Genomic DNA, 19,076 nt, shown 5'->3' on the forward strand with positions numbered 1-19,076 from the left:
TCGCTCGCCCTAACCTCCGGGAAGGCTATATTTTATTCTATGTTTTGTATTTTCTTGATTGTTTTTTGTGTGTGTGTGTGAGCAATTTGAATTCAAACCCTATGCGCAACTCACCTTTAAAGCTCACCTCGGACTACCCACCGTGCTGCAAGTGGTCGAGGGGCCTGGCGGCGATTAAAACCCGGTTGTGACATTTTCCGAAAGGATTAATGCCCTCGAGGGAGACCCGATTTTGGAGTCTTCCTGCACCAGTGCAGCAATAACCTTGGTAGGAGAAAGGTTGCCTCTTAGATGACTATTCACAAAGATGTAACCCCAGTAAGCGTGGAGCTAGGCGACAGTTTTTGCATACCAAGAAGAACCCAAGCCCCACGGTGTCGAGGGTTGGGCGAGACAAAATTAGCATCACAAGTAGTGAACTTTGCGTTGTACACGACCTGACCTGTGAGTCTTTTCCGCAGGAAGGAGCGAGAAGAGGCAGAGCTCAGCCATGGGGCAGCTGTTGCTGTGGCGAACGATTCATCTCGGTGGCAGCGGCTTCTAGGAGGCACCGGCGACGCCACACCATTTCACCGGCTCATTAAGCCCGGCTTGCCGTCCTGGCCTTGGCAAGAGCTGGCCCCAGATCTCAAGCATTGCAGGGTGCGCCTTTTGTTTGCGCCGTACGACCGGTAACGAAGCGAGGCGAACTAGTCGGCAGTTACTGGTAAAGCCATAATCACTCCTTTGTTGCTGGGACGGGGCCATACCGCGCACGCCGCTCCGTTGATGGGCTTCATTCACTTCCTGGAGCGTGGTGGCCTTTGTAGCGCTTTCTTCCAGGGCGGGCGTTGCGTCCTGGAGCCCCCGGGGGGAGACAAAGCATCACCCCACCCAAGGGGCCTTTAAATGTGTCGGTTTTACCAGTTTTGCTTACCTAATTAAACGCAAGATCGGTCGGACAGGCAGCAGCTTTCCAGCGGTACTTCTGGGACGGGCTAACAATGGATCGAGGGATTACGCTGACGCGAACCTGTAATTAGACGGCTAGCTGATGGGTAGGGTAGGGGGGCTTGCGTCTGTCATCGGTAGCCTCTGGACTCTGGACTCGGTCGATTGATAAGTAGCAAATGACTTTGCGGTTCCGCATGGCAAGTACGGCGGCAAGTTGGCTGATCCGTACCATTAGCGTGCCTGATGATGGTTGGATTAAACAGCAATTTGCCGTTGTTTGTGGTTTGCTGGTGCTGGTGCTGGTGAGGTGCAGAAGCAAAACACCACCGCCGCTAAGCGAAAACAATAAACGACTACCACGGGAAGGAACTGAAAATTGCAAAGCGCGTGAAAGATGAAGTTATAATTCGTGGAATTCTGCTCTCCTGCTTCTTTCTGTCACGTTTGTGGTTACATTTGTACACTTGACCTTTATCTAGCGAGCTAGATCTTCAGAAAGTTTTGCACCGCCACGTGGTTTCATTCGAGCAATTCTAGGAAGCTGTGAAGCCTTTCGAGAAAGGAATGGGAATGTTTTTGGTTAGCAAAAATGTAAATAAATGTAACGTCAAATACGTTACATAAAACCGGGCTCAAATGCTCTGCCCGGCAAAAAGAGAATGCATTAAACGTAATGAGCCACCTGCTCGCATAATCTGGCTAGGGGTTTGTCCGGCCCGGTTATATGGCTACGGTGGTTATATTTAAAATTTAAATATAACCTTCACCTGAATTGCTGCTAAAGCCGAATGAATAATTGTGCAGTTTTTTTTTACGCTCCAGGTTTCTCTCCTTTTACCTCTCTTTCGTCTGTTTTCGCTCAAGTGAGCTTTTGCAGCGTGATTTATTATACGAAAACCTTTTTTATACAAAAAAAAAATTACCCCAACAACGAACGGTGCAGTAGGATGACGTGAAGGAAAGCGTTAACTGCTCTTCCGACACCTTCACTTTCAAGGTTTTTTGTTCAGGTTGACCCACATCCTTGCCGGTAATTTTCTAGCGAATGATGGTAGACAAAAAACAGACTCATAAACAATTTTACGCACACATACAACCACTCTCACGGTCAAAACAAACTGAGCATCACTCATTTCGTGCCGGCTGGCCCAGATTTATGTACCGGGAATGTTTTGTAAACCGACCCAAGATTTGTGTGGTTGCAGAAACAAACAAAAAGCACGACGAAACCATCCCAAGATTTGTAAAAGTTCTCTAAAGCAGCACCCACTGTTGGAAAACTTTTGATACGTTGTTTCCTCGGCCACGGTTGTTCGATTTGTGAGTAGATGATATTGCTGCCCACACACAGAACGTAGAACCACGGAAGCGCTTTTCCACCGAGGGGTGGAGGGTTTTCCAACTTTAAACATGCGTTTCGGTCAAAAGTTTGCGCTGCGTAGGTCGTGAACCTAGACAGCTCAGGGTCGACGAAGGCGAGAATTTTGGGACGCTGTGTTGCTTTGGTTGCTTTACACATTAATCGGTCGACAGGTTAGGCTTATTACGGAGCCTCACAACCTTTAATGTGCAGTGAATGGTTTTGTTTATTTGAAGTTTTGTTGTGAGCCTAGTAAAATATACAGAAAAGTTTTCTATACCAGCAAGGGTTTGAAGGCGGAAATGACCGTCGAGTTTCCGCTGAATCGCTGAAAAGCAATAATGAGTTTTCCCATCGAACCGTTTAGCACGGAGTGAAAACGATCTCTTTTTATTGCGCCCAAAGTAGCTTTGGAAGTAAAATTTTATGAACTCATCATTAATTACACAATTAAATTTCATTCGCTTCCAAACACGCCACGACACGTTGGACAATCGTTGGAATGGCTTGAGCGGGGGGAGAAAAAAATAAATAAATAAATAAAATAAACCACCGCCCAGGGTAGAGTGCTTAAAGCGTGAAAAGCTTGATTTATTGCCCGGTCCGAGAATACCCCATGCGAAGGGGTCACTTTCCTGCCCGTCACCATCCTGCAACACGTTCGAAAGGGCTGGAAAGCGATTCGAATAAACGAACGGTTGGAACACGAGCTCGAAATGTTGTGCCGCCGGTCGGATTATCTCAAGAAGCGAGTGTTTAAGCGGTACACTTTATGGTTACCGGCAAAAGGACATGTGAGACGAATGTGCGTGTGTGTTTGTGTGTGAGAGAGGAAAATTGTAAAACGAGCGCGCTGCTCCCTTGGACACAGCGCCATGGAAAACAAACCAAAAAAAGGAAAGCAAAAGAAAAACCGGTCACCTTTTCCCTGTTCAGTACCCAGAAACCCGGTCAGTTTTCGTTTAGCACGTTTCATGTTACGAAACGTCCGAAGGATAGAAAGAGAGAGAGAGAAAACGAGAGCGAGACAAAGCAAACGGAAATGGAGGCTGTTTACGGTAAAACATAAACCCGTCGTCGGTAAAACATAAACGCGCGCAAAAGGGGTCGAAGAAGAAACAGAGCAAAGTGGAACCGGAGCAAGGGTTCGGCAAGGCCCGTGCTGCTGCGGTGTGCAAAAGCGAACCGCATAAAACTTCGCAGGAAAGACCGAACAAACCGGACCCGTTGGAAAAGCCGACTCGCGGAGCAGGAAAGGGGGAGTGGAAATGGGCCGAAAGGCTGGGAAATTGATATGTTTGTTTTAAATTGAATTTCAGATCCACTGCCGGCGAATTTGGGGCTGGGCTTGAATTGCTTTCGCTGAGACCGAACGGCCACGACAACAATAATATCCAAAAATGAAGCTTCACAAATGGAGAATGGTGAAAGTTGTGTAGGTCAAGAGCCGAAGGAAGGGGAGAGAGGGAATGTCATTTCTTTTCCTTCAGCAACGCGCTCAATAAACAGCTGAAATGCAGTCTTGCGACATCAAGACGATGTGCTGTTGTGTTTATTTATTTCAATTAGATTTAGTTTCCGCTTTTTTAATGCTTCCCATATACTCGCCGTCTCTCCGAAACGGCTCGAGCTGGTCCGGGCCCGGGGCAAGTGGAAAGCGGCGGACGGATTTATAAACTCGACTGCGCTTATGGCAAGTGTTTCTCAAGCCGCAATAAAGAAGCGCTTCTTGATAACAGGCGCTTTTTGACACCCGACAATCCAGACGGCTCGGGATTGTCCCGATACGGATCAAGTATCTCGGCCCTATCGTTTCCCTTAAAAAACATCCTCCCCGCCGGACGGCGGGCGGGTTTAGCGGCGGGGCGTGATTGCTTATGGATAAATGTTTATCCGTACGTGTGTGCAAGGTAGTATCTCGGTTGGAGGGACTATTGGAACAACTGTGGAGGCAAGAAAAGGCAAAAAAAGGATCGTGGCCATTTTGTCGCTATGATTGTTGTCTGGTTGCGACAAGCGTTCGATGCTGACCTTTTCCTATCTGAAATTCCGTGTGTTCCGTGTGTATCGGGGACTATCGGGGACGCAAGGCAAAGGGTTGCACGAAGCGAACAAGGGAGCGTCGTTTCGCTTTGCTTTCTGCCATGTGGAAAAGGGTTTGTTTTTTCGTATTCTACCAAGAAGCAGGAGCTTATACAGCCCCGTATCGAAGTGGGTAGCATCTGCCGTGTGCCGTTTTGGCAGTTGTTGTGCTGTCGATCGTCACAGGTCATATAGTTTTGCTACTTTGCACTTCTTTTCAGCAAACCGGCTGGCAGCGTAAGAGGAGATGTGTTTTGTTTTAAAATTTGGAAATGTTGTATCAAATGGTAAAACATTTGTTTCGTGCCGGTTTAGGTATGGTTGGTCGTACGGAGACGGTGCCCTAGCTAGAAACCGGTTCACAGATGGGGCCGCGCGTGTGTGTAGGTGTGTGTGTTGTGAGAAAACGAAAGATTGCAGAAATAAAAGAAAATAGCAAGCGAACAAACTGCACTGGAGTGTCGTTTATAAAGTTGCGCTGTATGAGTGTTTTAGACTTTCTGCCGAATCTATTAAAACTAAAGCATGCTACGTTCTGTTGTCCACCTTTACGTGGCAGCGACACGTGTGGGCTTCCATGGAACACAACATGAACGCAGCTTGACTTGTGTCCCGTCCATTGCTTAACGCTAGGAAAGTTTTTCTTATGTTTCATATGCCCTGACACATACACACACAAACAGAGAGTACAGAAACAAGCAGCAAACCTATAATGGGCAAAGTGTGGAAAACAATTGTCTCTTACGCCGAGTCCGTTCGATATTTAGGCTTCGTGCTTGGCGGGCCAAACCTTGAGACAACGAAAAAAAAAGCCCACAAGAGACACAGCGTGAATTTTTTATGTGCTTTCCTTCACCTCTCCTCCCCCGTACCATCCGGGGATCGAATCCCCGGGAGACTTTCACCGGATATGTCTGGGTATGTGTTTGTTATGCTTTCCTTCTGCTTTTGTTTCGATTTCGGTTAGCGGTCGCTGTCTTTGTGTCGCCTCCCTCAAGAGTGGCGTAAAATCTGTGTGCAAATCAGATGCGTTTTCCTTTTGCTCGACGACATTAAGGGATTGGTGTCTGTTTGTATCTGTGTGTGTGTGTGTGTGTGTGTGTGTTCCGGGTCTACCCTTGCGAGGAGAACACATATTACGGTCTGCTCCCCCCCCCCCCCCCGCTGTGGAGATTTTGATCGTGTTGATGGGATGTTTTTCCTTTCCCCGAGCATTCCATCGCGTGCCGTCTGCTGGTTCTGGTTTCGGCAGCACTTTCTTTTATTTTGTTTACATCACTTTGCAGCCAAGCTTGGGGAGCTGTTTCGGTTTTAAAAATGTATGCTCGTGGCGATATACCCGGTGGGGCTTTGTTTGCGCACATTACGGGATCGCATTACGGTAAGTGAGTGAAGTATGTGGTATTTGGTTGGGAAAATGTGACAATTTACTTGGTACTGTGGTGTAAGTATTTTTAAGTAAACGATTTTGGGAATCAAAGGTAAAGTAAGGACTTATTTGAGTTATGTAAGAGGATGTTTGTATTCAAAACTATTTGAGTATGTTTGTGAAGAGTAAAATGGACATCTTCTTACAGAATAATTACAGAACATTGACACAATCTGCAATCTTGACTATTTCGGTAGGCTCTAAGTGATGCAATCTGCAGATTTAGGTAACAACTGAATTTTCAAGTCGAAAAAATAACCCAAATAAGATGTACATTTGATCTGGAACAATGGAAAGGCAATACTTCAAACCCTTAGACTACCTATAAACATGCGTCACTAAAAATGGTAGCTAATAAACGGTCAAAAATAGCGTCGTCGTTTCAAATTGCTATTCACAGCGGATAGCTTTGCTTGATTGGAAAAGCTCACTAGCACGTGAAATCGAACCACTCCAACATATAGTGCCACCGTTGGACACAATTTGGCCCTTGGTTCTGGGAATTTTACTTCCAAGTTCCGCAAGATTGCGCTTGAGCGTAAAAACGCGCTCCGTAACGAAACTGCTCACCAATTGAGTGAGCGTCCGTCTTTTTGTGTGCGTGTTTTTGCCCCACCATGTCCAGTCTTTGATCCATCGCGAGAGCTGTTCGCGAGCGTGTATCACGAACACTGGTTCACTGTGTGCCAAAATGTGCACGTAACTTTTCACTTTAGCACCGTGCAAATGTTCCTTTAAGAAGGCGAATGACGAAAACCATAGGGAATCTATCTTGCAACATGCATTCGGAAGGAGAAAAAAACACACAACATCCATACGCTGTGGTTGGGTCGGTGTTACAGAGTTGATGTGCTTGTATAGCATCGCTCGGTAACCCTCACCACCGTTTCGATCGTGTCTTGGCAGTGTCTTGCGACAGCATCCACTTATGTTTGCGGTCTGAAGTGGGTGGAAGAGCTTTTTGATTTCTCATCAATTGATGAGCTTTCGTGACGAGCTTGGCAAACGACGAGCGCAGAGAAAAGCGCATTAACTTTCTAGCCCGTTGCCACCCGGTGCACGTCGCGTCGACTGTAGTCATTCATCGTTTTTGATGACTAAGTAGTAAACCGCCAAGGTGTGACTTGCACCCGTAAGCCACATACACTACTGTTGGCCACCTTCAAGCAGAGCTAGAGAGAAAGAGAGAGATAGAGCGTGTGTGATCAATATTCAGGAGCTGCAGAGGAGCATAACTTTATTTTTTATGGGTTCACGGTTGCCTTCGCCACTAGTCTCCCAGCCCCGTACGTAGGGTGCAGGGAAGATTTCGGGTTGTTGTAAAGAGGTTGATGTTGTGTAGTTGAAAGCGAATGGAGCTGTTAGCAATGAAATGAAGTCACCGAACGTGCCTTTGGCTCTAGGATTGGCTTCACATGCACAGCGGCGGGCAGGGATCGGTCTGGTTTTAGTGTTCGTCTCACTCACGGTTCACTAGACTCACTTGAACACCGCATCTAAAGCGTGGTCAAATCTCTATGGAAAGGTACCTTACCCGGGTATAGGGGCATGCTGGTGGCTAGACGATATCGAATTCAGATAAAAGGACAGCTTTCCCATCACGGTGGTGTTTGCTTTCATCCATAACTCATTTCCGGTGATGGTTTTCGTTGCTGGTTTGATGCTTTTGCAAGACGATTGATTTCATAAGGTCGTTAAGAACCGATAGCCGCACACCAGTTTGAGGTTAGCGTCCGAGCTCCGACGCCCGGGGTTTGAGATGGTTGCAAATGTTTGAGCGATTGCTATCCCGAAACACCATCTCGAAGGCAACATTTAATGTATCTGTGCCGCTGATCAATCGGTTTGAAGTAGGGTTCACGTTCCAGCTGGAATGAAATTCGAAGACACCTCAGAACCACTCAATAAAAACCGGACCTGGCTGGCCAGAGGGCAGCACAAACCTGTAGCCGGAAATCGATAACCGATGTTTACCGGTGTAATTTCTCCAAACTAATTTGCAGCTCATCAAAGCAAAAACTCGATCAATCTGCTGTGGCGGTAAGGCAGGCATTTGGTGAGCGAAGAAGATAGGTTTATTTGCAGGTGTTGTATTTTTGGGGCGTTGGAAGTGGTGAAGCGAATGAAGTTTATCTTGCTTGCCGATGATACGGCAAATGGAACGAAAATTTCACCGGAACTGGTGTAATTAAATTTAATTGACCCTTGAACAGCTGCAACTCCGTCGGATGGGCCGATGGAAATCATCCGTTTGGGGAGTTGGAAAGAGGAAAGAGAAGGATAGAGAGAGACGGTGAGTTTAAATAATAGGTTAAACTTCTCTGCCATACGGTGTTATCTACCGTTAATTTGCAGAATTTGTTCATGGGTCGAGTCAGGACTTGCGTAGTTTTGCTGATTGATTAATCATTCAACAAATGATTAATGATTGTTGTAGGTGCACAGGTCGACGACCTGTACGAAGAGGGTTTATTTAGCGAAACAAAAATAGATTGTAGTTAAATAAGCTTCATTTTAAAGTTATTATTAGTTATGCTGCTGGCACGTTTTATCGAGGATTGTGAGAAGTGGCAAAACAAATCGAATAAGCTCCTTCCCATAGACACAGTAGCACTTCATAAACGGATCAAACCATTACTGGCGAGGGTGTTTGTTATTGTGCGCCTGTTCTAAAAGCATAAAAAATAGTAATGCTGCGCTCACAATTTTCCCTAGAGCTGCCTACTGTGTCACCTTCCCCGAAAAGCAATGAGCCGTTGATTGACCGGATTTATCGAATTTGCTCGCTTCTCTCTTTCTTTCTCTCTCTCTCGTCTCGGCAATCGATCAAATCGTGTTAACTGTTCAGCCCATTGGGAAAGAACCTTCGTCGCTACCGGAAATCTGAGTTGATTTTGCAGGATTTCGATTCAATCGCTTCTTTCTTCTCCCCGACTGCCCCCGGAACGGTGCGCTGTCGGCGCGTTACCGACGGGCGTAAACATCAACGCAGACCGACGACCGGCTGATGATTCCAATCATAAGATGATGATAATGATGGCCCGTTTGAATAAGGGGCCGCAGTCGCCGCACTCGACCTACTTGTCGCCAGTCGGACGGATAATGGGGCGGCAAATGAGGGGTTTCAGTGATGGTTGAAACGGATCCGGTACGCGCATTGTGCGCGCACACGACGAGGCAGGAGAAACTGTTATTCGAATTATTATTTTTTCTCCTCTGTGTGTGTGTGTATTGGAGTGTTTGTGTCGAATGGTCGGTAGGGTGAGTAATGGGAGAAAATATTTGAATAAGTGATTTTGAAACCTCGTGGCCACCACCAATCCGCTGATGGAAGGTTGATTCGGTACTGCCGATGGTTGGGGTAAGAAAGTTTCGCGGTTAGCTTAGGACGATACAATGCGGGCAAATGGACTGGTGGAAGCGTTTTCAGCACGGAGCGTGGATGTATGCTATGGGCGAAGTTTATAGGCAAGGGATGGAATATTTTACAATCGACAATGGGGAGGATGTTTTGTTGGAGGCTCGTTTCGATCGAAGCTGCCGGAAGTTCTAGGATGAATGAATGATGAGCCCGGTTGACAATGGGAAATGCCGAATCATTATTGTTGAAGAGCTGCAGATAGAGCAATGAGCGAGGACGTAATCGTATTCGTATTTTGAAGAGTAACGTATCGATATACATTTTAACGAGCGACAGTCACGTTTTTGGGTACAAAAGAGTTGAAATTGTTAAATTTGCATCCAAATGTCGGCTTTTTTCATAATCATTTCAATGAAATGTGTAAATTCTTGATGTTAACCTTCGATTTAGCTCGATAATTAAAGACCTTTCAAATCTTTGATAAACTTAATAAAGCACCATGCGCCTCCATCATTTGGTTTAATGGTAAAAATAAAATTAAAATTAATTGTATTGGATACAATTATTATATTTTAGCTCCTAACAGTTTCAGAATTGTTTAACCAATTTCTGTTTATATTTTATCTGTTCAAAATATCTGTTTATATATTTGTGTATGAATATTCTAACACAGTTGATGTAATGAATTGATACTTTAAGCCTTTCAATAGATTGAAGATTTAGATAGCTTACAGTACATTACAATCTAGAGCATCTATCTAGAGCATTTATCAAACTTGTTTGTTCATGAATGCCGATTGATGATTGTTTTCATTTTCTAGCATTAACAAAATAATCTTTAAAGCGATGGAGCCGCACTAGGCTTTTTGTTGTTGATTATGTTGTAATTAGTCTGTTAAGCCGCGGAGCGCAATGATTTGTTGGCCCTTCGTTTGGGTTGTTTAAAATAACGTATGTATTACAAAACGTTTCATTGCATTCGCATCCACTTGGTGCGTACATAAAGAGTCAAAATGAAGAACAACTGTGTGATACCAAAATGTTTTACAAATTGTGTGAAATGTATAGCGAAAATCGCAATACCATTTAGAAGTGTATTATTGCCTTTCGTTTGCAAACACAAAATAAAGTTTATATATTTTTATAGTTTAGTTCATTTTCAACTGCTCCATTCCAAAATCAACCTACCAGCGTGTTCACTAGTCATGGCAGCAGGTACGCGATACGCGCAAATGCGTACGCAACCCATTGCGCGTCGAGTGGAAGGATGGGTGATTAAGCATCCTGCTTCCTGCTGACAGGTGTGGTGTGTAAGAAAATACGCAATCCAGAATCATTCCCGGCGCAGCAAGCGTGGGAAGGCAGCAGCGAGAAGAAAAGGTGAACGCATTAATACCGTGGTAACATTTGTGCCATTGAGCATTGATTGATCGGTTGACTGATTGATGGATTGATTGATGGATTACGGGAAGGCTAGCGGGGTGGTGCCACACGGGTACGCCCGTTTGCTAAACTGTTTGTTAAACGTGCAAACAGCCTAGTTGCTCATATTTGAGGGCAGGGCCAGCGCGGTTTGATCGTTTTGAGTTGTCAATCTCATTTTCCTATTTGGCGAAGTGTTTGCCAACAGAATATGAGCACTTTCATGGTGTCACAATTTTGAACAGGCTTGGGTGTCTACCGGCAAGGATAGCAACGATTCTAATATGTTTCAGCAACGCTCACTTCTTGAAGTGTCGCAATTAAGTGAGCACAAATCAGCGGTAGACTAAGAGAGCAAGAGATATGGTAAAAAAAAAACAGTATGTCAGGTGCCAGCTACTGCCGTTTGGTGCTTCTCTCCTGGGGCTCGTTTTTAAGCTCATGCCTTTTAGCTGAACCGGTAGCGGCCCAACCCACCCCTTGACGCACAGCTTCACCGATAATAATACGGAGGTAACGAGCTCGTTTTTCATAAAACCGTGTCCCACTTTCACACCGTTGGTTAAAAGCCCCAGCGTTTGGCTTTTATCTGGGCGGAAGGGGCAACTTGTGGCCACCTTTTTTTGTTGCTGGTGCTGGTGCTTCTTCTCGATGGCGTTTCTGTTTTCTTTTTTTTGTTGGTACACTTTCACCGAGTTCATAATTTAGTGCCCGGGCTCAAATTCGCACACGCCGGCCGACACAGTGTTGCAAAATTTTGCCTCGAACGCAAATTCGAATTTTTCCAAGCGGAAATCCTGCCCCTCGGGTCAACCTGCTCTGTCCCCGGCGCCGGTCCAGCTTGTTGCCGCTTGATGCAATTTGCGGACCGTTCCAGCTAAACGGGCCGCGTACGGAGTATGTGTTGAATATATTTGCAACTAAAATAACTTTCTCCTGTATGTTTGCACTACACATTCCGAAAGTGGAGACGGTCTCGCGCGTGCAGTCACACACACACACACTCGGTTTCGCCATGTGTGGCATAATTTTATGTTGCCTGCAACCCGTTCCAGCCCCCAACGCCAGCCAGCTCGGTCTCGCTTGTGCGAGTGCAGTGTGTAATCGCATGGTGGCGGGGGCCAAAAAATGCAGCGCCATACTTTCTCAATTTCTGTACATGTTCCCGTCGCGCACCCGTACATGAGCATTAGCGGTAACCGTTGTTCCATCATCGCACCATATGGGTAAGGTAGTTGGTAAAAGGCAGATGGGGAATGGGAGCGGCAGGTTTTGGGGTAGGATAGAGAAATTCTAATGCCGTTCGGGAGTGTCGAAACTCGCTTCTGGTTACCGACCGACCACAAACGTTCAAGCACACTTCAAAGTTCAACCAAGTGCAACTCGCAAGCTATCTCACACACACACACACATAGACCGGGCAAAGCTTCCGGCAGCAACACTCTCCGTGCGCTCTGAAGGTGTGTTGTGCCTGGTCAGCATGGGTGGGGTTGGTGTTTTGGGGTTTCGAACCTTGGGAAGGGCGATGATACAAAATATTGGAGCAGAAAAAAGAAAAGAAAGAAATGCAAAATAGAGCGAACCACTCGGGTGAGTTTGCCGAACAGATAATTGGGAAGCTATTGTTACATTACATTTCCCAGCTTGGAGTGCATCCGGGAGGGAGTAAGTGCAAGCGTGGACTCGGTGGAAGAGAAACCCGTTGTGGCATGCTGTGCATGGAATCTGCAGCGAGCTTTGTCTGTGAGAAGAAATTGATACATTAATTTACACTTGTTACACTGGTGAACACGGCAGCACTCTGGCTCTCCGGGGGGCTAAGAGAGAAAGAGCTAGTAAGAGCAAGAGAAAGAAAAGAAAGAGAGACAACTTCTTAAATAATGTTTCATGCTGTGTACTGCTGCTGGGCTGTCTATTAGAGGCGTAATTATACAGTGGAAGTTTGCGTTTTTAATTGAAAATGTGGCTGCGGGTACGATTTGACCGAAAGCAAGCTGGGGCGGAAACCGGCGGACCCAGAGCAGAAGGGGTGGAAGATTTAACGGGTAGAAACAGCATGGCCCGTGCTGTGCGCGCAAAATTGTTTCGTTACTAGTATCGGAAGGATAATCGATAGCTACAGCTGGTGCCGCCGTGCGGGGCCGTGCTGTGTTGCCAAGGAAGGCGTAAGGAAGGTGTAATTGAGTGGAATAAGTACTGTTAATGGAGCACTTCCTGCGAAAGGCTGAGACGGCAACAGGCAAATGGAAAGTGTTTGATTGTATAGCACATTGAAATGGATAATTGGTTATGCAAAAAAAGGGGGAAGGAATTTTTAGTTGGTTGGATGGAACCAGGGACGAAAATAGATGCTGCTGCTTGGTACGATAGGATGGCGTGTTGAAGGTGTTGATTATGGACAGCACCTTCAAAAGCAGTGTACTTAAATCAATGCTTGTCGTTTAATTCGATAAATTGCTTAATTTTTATAAACATATTTTAATCAAAGTGATGAAGTTTATAAGAACAGTTGGTTGAATAAAGATACGATTACTTTGAAACCATGAAACCTGTTAAGCCATTTTTCAGGTTTTTGTAAACAAAGCGCACGGCATTAGTAAAATTTGTACGTAGGGGAAAGCAAGGGAAAATGGCACACTTAAGGGTTTTGCTCTGTATCTCATTGGCTAAACGGCTTTTCGCCCCGCTTTCCCCTACTTCATACATCCTTTGCAGAACACAAGTCTGCACTGCGATTTAATACCATTTCCATAATTCCATTTACCCGGGCCAAGCTTCCATTTGATGCAATACAAATATTGTTTCTAAATCAATGCATTGGATTGACCTTTTCCCTTCGGCCAGCGGCCAGTGTAACCCCAGCCTTTCATTTACGATTTGTACACAAAGTTATCGAGTGTGCACGCAAATCGGAAACGCAGCAACCGGTACCACAACCCCCGGCACGATCCTTGATCAACTGCAGTTGAAATCACACACAACATTATGAAATCGATGCAATTCAAGCAACTTTGGCCCGGTCCGTTTTGCGCGTCTGTATCTCGAGGGAAGTCCGCACAGCGGTGCGTGAAACTGTGAATGCGTTGGTGAGTTGGTCAGTGTTGTAGGTTGTGTTTTTTTGTTCGTTGCATTCCACCACCCCCCCCCCCCCCCTGCCTCACATCTTCTATTGCTTCAAATCTGCACCGAAATATGCTGCTAGGCCCAGCACGCAAGTGGGTGGCCGCATTTGTACGCTCGCTTTCCCATTAGTATGCACCTCGAATGCAACAACTTGACCGCGCCAGTACGGAATCGAGTGCTCGAGTGCAGCAGCCGAGCGTGTTTGCACGGTTGGTTAGCCGGTTGTTCGGTCGATTGGTTCGATTTTTCGGATGTTAGAATTTCAGGAAAGGATGGCGACAGAGACAGAGGAAGACAGAGTGGAGGACGGTGGTGGGAGAAAGCACTTCCCAGAATGCGCGTGAAAATGCATCCAATATGGACGTGCAGGTTTAGATACGGCGGGGAATAGGAAATTGCGATTTTCACTCAGCACACTACATGCTTGTTTTCGATTGTGCTGCTGCGAGATTGGGAGATTTTGCGCTTGTGGAGAGGCCAGGAGAGGCGAGCTGTGTTGTAATGCTGACCTTACTACCGTAGTAGCGCTTGGGTTGGAGGTTGTGCGGCCAAGGGAAAGCCGACCTGCAATGAACTCCGTGCGCACCGCGTGTGCAATTAAAGCCTTCATCTTGATAATTACATTTGAAATACGGTTCTCGGTGGGAGTTTACCAGCGGTTGGTCTCGCCCAGCCGGGAGCTCTCGGTCGGTTAATAGCAGGTGATTGTATGTTCCACAAGGAGGAAGGAGGGAGCGGAGAGCCGGTGTGGGAAATTGGAACAGGAACCTGATCCCGGTGATCTGATTTCGCCGCCGTGAATGGGAACGGGCCATTTCGAAAGTGGTTCGCTCCGGTGTGCTTAATTAAAATGGTATTTGTTTGATTTGGAAACATCCCTATTGAGTTATGTTGATAAAGCACGACTCGTACGGATTGCCGGTGCAATCTAGATGCGATACGAGTTTGATAAGGATGTATGGGAAGCTTGCTTTTCGGGAGATCGTGTGTGATTTCCGTTGGTTTCATGTGTAATGTGATTATGATCAGTATTGAGGCTGCATTGTCGACAGAAATATCTTAACGTTTGTAAAATGGTTGTTAAACATATAAAATATGTTTTATGTTATACAATCAATTTTTTTTATGACTCATTTTCGAGAGTCAGTAATTTCTTCCAGTTTTAAATGTATGTTGTTTGGGTAAATCATTTCTCTTAAACAATTTCGTTCGCATTAAAGAGCGATTACATTTGTTGTACTTTCCACCAACCAAAACAAAGCAGGCTTTCATCGGCTGCTTTAAGTTTAATCACTATATGAGCCTGCTGCCCCAACTCGTAATCGGTTAAGACTAATTTAATCTTATTTTAGAGCTGAAAATTACGAAAAAAGGAAGCAAATCAAAAGCGAAACAACAACGAAAAAAAACCTGGTACCATCACGCTCTAGTTGTTGCTTAAAGCGTTCAGCGAACTTTTCCCATCTAAAATGGGGAGACGAAAAAGAGCGAAAAGCGTAGAAAACACAGGAAACTCGTAGACGACAGAAAAACGGGCAACAGGAAAGAACGGCTCGAGTTGGTGGTCGTACCACCACGGAATATCTGCCCGTAGGCGCAGACATTCTCCAGAGATTAAGGGAGGTTTTAGCACAGTGGTCGGCTCTGTGTCTGTGTCTGTGTGTTTGTGCAGCACTCGCAACACTATAATTTCTCCAGCACGAAGCTTAGCCAGCATAAACTCGAGTCCATTCTCGTCCAACCAGCCGTCCAGGCATCTGTGGGCAAAGCTCGAAAGCGAGGGTTTTCATCAGCAACAACTTTGCTCGCTTCAAACGCCGAACCTGGTGGCCATCTTGCCGGGATAACCGGGGGTTTTTGAGCAATGCGCTGTGTCCGCTTGCGGATTGTCGGGCCAAGCTTAAAGTACGATACATTTGGTCGACCAGCAACCGGGTGGAAAAGCAAAAAAAACAAAAGAGAAGGCGCAGAGACAGCAGAGGGGACCGGTTTTCGGCTTCACTCAATCACGGCGGGATTTTGAAGCATTCAATCCATAATGAAGCCAGCGTGTGCGTGCTTTCGGCGCACCGACAAAGACGCACGCACACACGTGGCTTAAGGACATGGCAAAGAGAGATAGAGAGAGTGTGTGTGTGAGAGAGAGAAAAAAAACGACGCAAAACAATGGCAGCATCGACGACCGAGTGAATCCCTCGCAAAATTATCCAACAAATGAATTAGAGCCGGAACGGCTAAGCCTAGTCGAGCCGTTCCGTAATGCTCCGTGCCGTTTCAATACTCCTCGGGCCCCGGGGCCCGGTCCGCAGTCCGGGGAGGAAGAAATCAAAATCCCGACGAAAGTAAAGACGAACGCATTTCCACATGAGATCCTATGAATAATAAAATGCGGACAAAATCTACACCAGCTAATGAATAAATAAGTACGCAGTGAATGATATTATTTAGCATCAAATTGGCATTGGCCGAAAGCTCACGTGATCCTTTGCCGACTGCGCCCGTCTCTGGCTGTCACTGGCTGTGTGGCAGGGCGGAAGTTCCAGCCGGGACAGGTCCAGCTGTGGCCGGTGGTTGCGCGCGTCCGCCGTTCGGGCGATGTGTTTCCGCTTGCATGAGACGATGAAGGATTTGCGATAAGCGTTGCTGAGCACGTTTCGGATGGAAAACGTTAATTTAATTTCCGGAAATGTGTGCGAGACCATCAGGGCGGTTTCGGTAGTTTTAGGGAGGTTTAGTTTCCGACGGGGGAGGGATAACGCTTCTGTCTACGGCGTAAGGTAAATTGGACAGAATCTGTGATTTTATGGGAAAGTGTTCGTGTTTTATACTTTAAATCAATAACGTATGTGTCGTACGTCGATGAATTTTCCTTTGTTCGCGGTGCATCGTGAACTATCGCTAGCGCTGTGATACTTAATTCTTTACGGTTGGTTGGATTTTTTTGTTCATCCTTTCAAACTGGTGAAACTTCGCTGCGAGCTTTACGAGCATGCCAACGCCGCCATCGAACTTGTGCCTGGCTCACAAGATCGATCAGTAGCGGCGGGCATGCAACTCCGGTTAGTAGAACACATGTCACGTAGGCAAATAAGAGCCAGCATCAGACCAGCAACACACGTCCAAGTGCGCTGAACGAAAACTAGCAAACTGGAATCGTGTATAGTTTGCTCCACCAGCCGAAAACAGAAAACGTAATCAAATTTTGATGCTTACTTAGCTGCAGTTTAGCCGTGGGACACACATTCCTCGGTGTTTGGGGGGAGGAAAAGACGTAAGACGCTCGCTGCCACATGTTCCACCCGCCATTTTCCGGATAGTTTGAGTTCTTATCGATAGAAGGACGAAGAAAAAAAGAAGATGCCGGTTTGACAACTTTGTCGCACACTCCATTCCACGGCACTGCGTCACGCCAGAACGAGGCAGCCCGCAGTCGTGTGCAACTTATACATCATGTTTCCTTTCCAAATGTTCTCACTCAGCTTGCAACTGGATGCAACGAAACTTACTTTGTCATGGAATCATGATTGAAAGTTGTTTTTTCGCCCCCTCCTCCTTTTCCACTCCGCCGTGCACTGAATAATGCAAGCGAAAAACTTCGCTGTCGTTGATCAGTCGATAAATTGCGAAAACTAAATTAATGTTGCCCGCCGAGCAAACCGGGTGTGTAAAGTAAGTTGATTGAAATTTTTTAGAGTTCAAACGTTTTTGTTATTACTCGCCTGCTCTATGCAGTGGGAAAGCGCAATGCGCGAGTATCGCTAGCGAAGGGTGACTGTTCGTGCCACTACATGACACCGATCTGTCATCGGAGCGGTTTGAACTGTCAATCAATTGGTGGGCATGTATTTTTCATGCCCTTTTGATGGACGAAGCCTCGGAACAGTATCAACAGAGCCAAAAAAAAAAAAAAAGAAATTTGAAAAGAGAAAAAAAGGAAACACACATACAGGTGTTTTTCGCCGTGTTTGTGTGTGACTGTGACGGGGCAATGTGATACACTCGGCACCGTCGATGGCGGTGGGAGTTGAGCAACAACCGCATTGACACGTGCCTGAGATTATAAATGGAACCGTGATGGTCGTGGTGGTGCCACACTCTGGAAAGTTATGATGAATTATTAATGCTTTCAATTGATGCTTCCGCTCGCCATGGGGGCGAAAACTGGCTGTCTGGCTGGCTGGCTGGCTGGTAGTGGCAGAGCCTTTGAAAAATGGCGTGTCTCCCTGTCGGGGTGTTGCGCCTAACCTTGGCGTGCGAGAAGGGCGAGACGAGAGCGTTCGATGCGGCAAAACGCTCACGGGCGGTTCGCCGAACGATGTCACGAACTGGCCTGTGCTTGGGGCAAAATTGTTGCGAAACGCAATCGAAAAGCAATCAGTGAATCGATTTGCATTTAACTATTTTCCAACCCTGAAAAATGAGTGGGTGTGGCTGTTTAAAATGCTAACCCCTTTGCATCGCTCAACCAAGTCTTGTTTATTTATTCACTAAGCGGTGCACACGCGTGACACAAATAGTTTCGCCGTTGCTTGCCGTGGTGTTTGACCTAATTAACAATGCATGTGTGCACGGTGCGTTTTTGATGAATTTCCATACGGCGCCCACCAGCACGCTGAAGGTATGCAGGTATTGCAACAGTAGTAATGACAGCTGAAGAATGGAGCTGGCTGGAATGTCGCGTATGAGCGATGAAAAATGTGTGCATAATGACATTCCACATTTGTGGGTGCAAACTGAAACCGATTGAGACACGGGAAGGGTGCCCATATGCAGTGCGGTGAACGCGAGCATACGTCTTTTCCACTTTTCCACCCTGCACGCCGCCCCCCCCCCCCCACCCGACGACTTCCGGCTTCATTTGCTCGTTGATTACAAATCGATCCAGCTGCTACCTTGAGGCACCGATTGCGAACGTATGCATACGTTGTAGCGGTGAAGAAAACGGCTTTACCCGCACTCGGTTCGTACGATGCCACAGCCTTGAATGGTGGTACAGGGGGGTGGGGCCTTTCCGCAGCCTGCGGCTGAAAACGTAAAGACGCCGCACAAGATAAAGCGGGCCTAAGAAATGTAGATTTAATGTGCACCGTGGCAGCCGGTTGAGGTTTCTCTTTGAAAAGAGCCTGAGCTGGCTAGATAAGAGCGCAAGAAAGCGTGCCGGAACACCTGGCAACACATCTGCAGGATGCATCTTTTATCCCGCGCGCGAAACTTCATGGGCCGGATCTTGCCAGGAGACATTAGAGGTTCGATTTATCGTATCCATATTTGCTGCCCTTCTCTCTATTGCTATCCATAGAAAGCGCGGTGGGGGAGTTGTGCACCTCACTGCACCTCTCAAAAGCGCAGCGAGAAAGAGAGCAGGG

At 46.5% G+C, this 19,076-nt stretch overlaps 1 protein-coding gene across 6 annotated transcripts in view; it reads left to right on the plus strand.

Annotated features, from left to right (window-relative positions):
• Positions 1-19,076, plus strand: part of LOC1281513 (uncharacterized) — a 179,594-nt gene that overhangs the window by 2,282 nt on the left and 158,236 nt on the right. The gene's annotated exons all lie outside the window — the stretch shown is intronic.

The sequence above is a fragment of the Anopheles gambiae genome, chromosome 2 (genome assembly GCF_943734735.2).
Source record: "Anopheles gambiae chromosome 2, idAnoGambNW_F1_1, whole genome shotgun sequence".
Lineage (NCBI taxonomy): Eukaryota > Metazoa > Arthropoda > Insecta > Diptera > Culicidae > Anopheles > Anopheles gambiae.